Source organism: Rhagoletis pomonella, unplaced genomic scaffold (genome assembly GCF_013731165.1).
Source record: "Rhagoletis pomonella isolate Grant_MI unplaced genomic scaffold, Rhpom_1.0 Rhpom_scaffold_00006, whole genome shotgun sequence".
NCBI classification, from domain to species: Eukaryota; Metazoa; Arthropoda; class Insecta; order Diptera; family Tephritidae; genus Rhagoletis; species Rhagoletis pomonella.
In genome coordinates this window covers 37421688-37427197 of record NW_023458560.1, presented here as the reverse complement: position 1 = coordinate 37427197, position 5510 = coordinate 37421688, and positions in this window count along the sequence as shown.

The window sequence follows — 5510 nt, the reverse complement described above, 5'->3', positions numbered from 1 at the left end:
AAGTTGCTGGCGAATATCTTAAGGAATGCTATAGGTTGAGGTGTTTGTTCTTTGTCAGGGAACTCACTTATACCGCAATCGTTGATCCTTTGTGATACCACTGCGAATGCGAGAAACGCAGCGTGCCGAGACGAATTTTCGCAGGCGGCAGAAGCTAGTCACAGAGAGCTCCTCCGAAATAGTGAGACAATACGAACCCAAGTGCCTAAGCCAAGCCGCAATCTGGCAAAAGCTGGGCAGTTTTAGAGGAAGTGTTGAGATGATTCCATCTCGTCGTCCCCCATGCAGCTACGAGAAAAGGAGTCCGGTAAAATATTTAATCTCACTGCCTATGAATGCCGATGAATGCCGATAGGACAGTGCCCAGTCAGTAAACCTGCCGCGAGCCTAAGTAAAGGCTTTCCCCAACAAGCTTCGAACGTACCGTGAGGTGAGCCCGACTCTGATGTATGAGAGGATGTTAACTTCCTTACACCAGCGCGCCAAAAAGCAGCCAATCGACTGCTTCTTTAATAGCAGCAACATCCTCCTGAAAACTACTATAGTGATCTGGAGGCCTAAATTAAAGGTTAATGGATAGCTGCCTGAAAAGTACCGGGTAGAAATTGCGGTCAGAGAGTCTGGTCAAACACTTATGTACACTGGTACTAGTGATGGCCCGATTTATCTAAAACCGATTATGACCAGTCATTTTCTTTCGGTTAACGATCTAATTGTATCAAAATTTTCCTTTCGACTAATCGAACGATTAACCGGCTATTAGGTCTACAGTCTTTCAGGTTGAGGTGCTCGCAATCTTCACAGGTGCCAGATTAAACCTTTAAAAGGGTTTGAAAGGCATCATTTGAGCGCTATCTAATAGGACGATCACCTCAAGGCTCCTCAAAGAATACTTTGACACACCGCATCTCTGGGCAGAAAGCGGTACGGTAATCCTATGGATACTGTGGGATTGAAGTTAACGAGGTCGCCGACGAAGTGGCTAATGATGGCTCATTGTCTGTACTTGTGGCACTGGAACCTCGAGTAAGCTGAGAACGCAGTAAGTACTAGGGCTAGACTATTTGGATGGATTATTTAACCTTTCATAATCATCTGCGCTCCTACATGCACCGGGTTGGCCTACGATTTAAATGAAATTTTGAAGGATTGTAGGGAAGTACACCGGGGAGGTTGTTATTTACATTTTATTGCAATCGGTAAAATGAATTGGAAGATATGTATATGTAGGACATTATATCCAGAGGGGTTAAGTATTTCAAATACAAGCTTTAAAATACAAAATACGTATTTGTATTTAAACACATTTTTACAGTAGTCGTAGTTGTATTCGTATTTTAAATACTTTTTTAAGCAGTATTTGTATTTTGTATTTTTAAACACTTTTCCTATTCCACATTATTCGTCTTATAATAAAGTCTTCCCATACCACACTGCCATTAATTTTTTCGAAAGTTGAAAATTTCACAAATTGCAAATTTACTCATTCTTCTATCCTTTTCTTTTATTGCAATAAATAAAGAATTTTTAATTTGTTGTTAGTCACGGCCTTTTATATGTATGTATGTACGTGTTATTTCAAAAGTATTTAAACCCTTTTTGTAAAAGTAGTTTGTACTTGTAGTATTTCAAATACTTTTTTGTGACGTATTTGTATTTCGTATTTAAATATTATTTTACAAGTATTTTTAACATATCTGCTTATATATGTTTATCTATATACATATGTTTGTACTAGATTTAATCAGAGATGTTAAATAATATTTGAATACAAAATGCAAATACGCCACTGACTAAACGTCAGTGATTAATACTTAATCTATTGCAGTAAACAATATGTACATTAGGGTGCCTCTCCATAAGAAAAATTGTAGAACTTATTATATTCTAAGACCAAAATATTGTTTCGGCCGAAATATTTTGAAAAGATATTTAAATTTACGTGAGCTGCACCGATTTGAAAATACCTCGGAAAAGCTTATTATTTTGGTACAGTTTTTAAATGATTTTTTGAGAAAAAAATGTTTTTAAAACTAATTTTATTTATGAAAACTTGATTTTCGTCGGTATTTTCTAATCGATCTAGCTCACGAAAATCTAGTCTTAAAATATAATTTATTTTATAATTCCGGCGGAAGGACAGTGCTAATTTTTTTTCTGTATGGAGAGTGATGCACCCTAATGCACGGACCGTATCGGTCCTATCAATTGTTAATTATTTGTCTTGTTTATTTATTTTTTTCAGAATTTCCAAGTAAAATACAGTTCATTCTGTAACAAAACCCATATAAACACAAGTTTAAAACTTTATAGAAAACTAAAAGCCAATGCAATCAATTTCCATCTGCAATTTTCATAAATTCAATTTTTTTACACAAGAAATCTGCAACATTTTCGGCAAAAAGAAAAAATTCTAAAAAAGCAAATATAATTTTTAGCCACTTAAAACTTGCGAATTACTTACATTAGGGCTGTTCAGGATGTTGTGGAAATGGTATTGGATTTGCAGTTGGAATTCCATTTGCAAATCTTTTGCTTGCTGAGTGGAAGATCGACCTATCTCGGTAGCCAGTTCGAAAACGGCCTGTCTCAGGAAACTTTTCAAGGCCGCCCCAACCTCAGAATTTGGTACAAAATCGCCCTATCTCAACTGAAATTATTTTGAAAATATATTAAGATAGGGCGCTTTTGAATTTAATACTGTATAATCAAAAAATTTTCTTTTGAGAGAAGTTTGAAATTTGGGCGAAAATTTTTTGATTTTTTTTGTAATTTTCTACGAAGTTTTAAACTTGGGTTTATATGGGTTTTGTTAGAGAATAAACTGTATTTTATTTGAAAGTTCTTAAAAATAAATCCTCACAATATAACTTTGAAATTGGGGTACTGTAAATATGTATGTAGATACCCGCGGCAGGCAACTTTATTGAAAACCAAAGAAAATAAACCTATTCTACGATTTTTAAAGTTCAATGCTCGGGAACACACATACATACATACATACTAATGAATGGATTGCATCTCTGCTGTTTAACAAAAGGCCCTTCAAAGAGCAGATATTTAAAAAATCTTTTTTTCATTCATTCTTTTGTTCATTTCAAGCCCGTGAGTAATTCCATACTCGTATGTCTGTAGGTATGTATGTATGTTAGGGCGTTCTTTTTTAATTTCGAAATAAAAAGCAGATTTCTAGAATCGCCTACCTAATTTACATACCTCCAAAACTATTTATTTCCTTCAATTTAAGAGAAATTGAAATTGACTAATCAGAGCTTTGCTTCGTTGATCTTTTAAATTTTGAGAGTGACTTATATTTACATTGCGAAAGTAACAAAACCAGTGCACCCTTAATGCTTATAAATAAAATTGCTATCAATGAGACAATTAATATGTATATATTGTTTATGAAAAAAATTAATGAGATTATAGAATTTGAGTATTTACATGATTAGATTGGTTCAGTTGCCATTTTGACTTTGAGTATACAAGTACAATGCTGATATTTATAATAATTTTTTGCATATTTATATTGAGTTCAAGTTTGTATTTAAGGAAGCTCAGTAAAGATTATTATCTATGGGCGCCTTGCAAGCGTTTGAAAACACTGGATGGCAGTCGATTGGCGGACAAAGTGTAAATAGTGCCAGGGCGCACAGATTTTGGCAACAATTTTGACATAGTGGGTTCCTCTCCCGGTGAGTATGAAAGCTCAGTTAGTCTAGACTTAACTTAATTTAACTTACCGTAAGAAATCATCAATGATTACTCAACACGTCAACTTTAGCCAAGAGCGGAAATATTTTGTTTTTGTATTTTCTTTTTCAGCTGTTTAACAGTTCGCCGCCTTAAATGCCACATCAAAAAAATTCATGCAAACAACAATGTTTGCTTTCATTTATTTTTAAGAAATACAAAAACGAGAGTCTGGCAAGCCTGATTCTCTCACCGCTCTCAATTTCCGTAAGACCGTAACTTAAGAACCTAAAATCTACAGGTTCTTAAGTTTCTTACGCTAAGTTAAGTTTTAACTAACCGCCAACACAGTTTCTCATATAACAGGTTGGCCGAAATATTTAGTTAAGTTACGTTACGGAAATTAAGTCTAGACTAACTGAGCTTTGAGCGTCCAAAAGAAACGGAAGTTAGGTTTGTATGTTCTACCTTAAAAGAATATGCACATATACATACATGTGTATGTAAGTACTAGGAATGTTAATCCCGGGATTCCGGGACTCTGGCCTGTTTAGGTTCCCAAAACCTCGGGATTCTTGGCAAATAATCCCGGGGTTTTCGGGATTTGTAATTTGCACTGATGGTAATAATAGAAACTTCTTTTCTTGACCAGTATTGGCTATATTTCTTTTTATACCCGAGCGCACTTGTGCACAAGGGTATTATAACTTTGTTCACATAACGGTTGTTTGTAACAGGCAAAACGAATTGAGATAGATATAGACAAATGTATACATAAATGATCAGAATGAAAAGAGAAATCGATTAAGCGGTGACTGTCTGTCCGTCCGTCCGTCCGTCCGTCTGTGCACACGATAACTCGGGTAAGAATTGAGATATCTTAACGAAACTTGGTACGTGGACTTCTTTTGGGCATAGGACGGACGGTATTGAAAATGGGCGAAATCGGACAATAACCACGCCTACCTCCCATATAACGGTAATTTTCAGAAATACGAAAAGTGCGATTTTTTAGTAACTACTGAAGATAGACGAAAAATAAGAATATTAAAAAATGTTGGCAAATGGGCATAGCCACGCCTACTTATGGTTACATGTGTATATCTAGGTAACCGCTGCACCAATTTCTTCCAAACTTGGCACAGTTGTTGGTCCTGCTACAACATACCAAATGGCCGAAAATTTTTAAAATCGGACAATAACCACGCCCACATCCCATATAACGGTAATTTAGAAAAATACGAAATCCTCGATAAATCAGTAAATATTAAAGCTAATTTATTCAAAATTGATGGTTGCAACAATTTTTTACCAGGAAATACGCTTATGATACAATTTTGGAAAATGGGCGTGGCACCGCCCACTTATGATCACAATTGAACCAAACTCGGTATGGTTATTGTGCTTGCCACATAAAAGCAAAGCGTTGAAAATTATTGAAATCGGACTAAAATTACGACCGCTTTTCATATAACGGTATATTTCAGAAATGCTTGAAACTGCAATATTTCGAAATTTAAGGACGCTAATTTACTTAAATTTATACACCCCGGCTTATCGTGTAGCGGTAGCTTTCGGAAAGGTGGAAAACGTATATTTAATAATTGCGCCGGGTATTTAATGTTCGGCTCCGCCCGAACTTAGACTTTCTTACTTGTTTATTTAATAATTAATATTTTTTTATAAATGTCTAGCTGATTATATATATAAGACCGCGCGATAGTAGATTTTAAACACAAATATCAACACATTCGCGAAACCATGGGCCAAATATAGTAAAATTGCGTTTTTAGTTTTTCACTCTGATGTCAGTAATT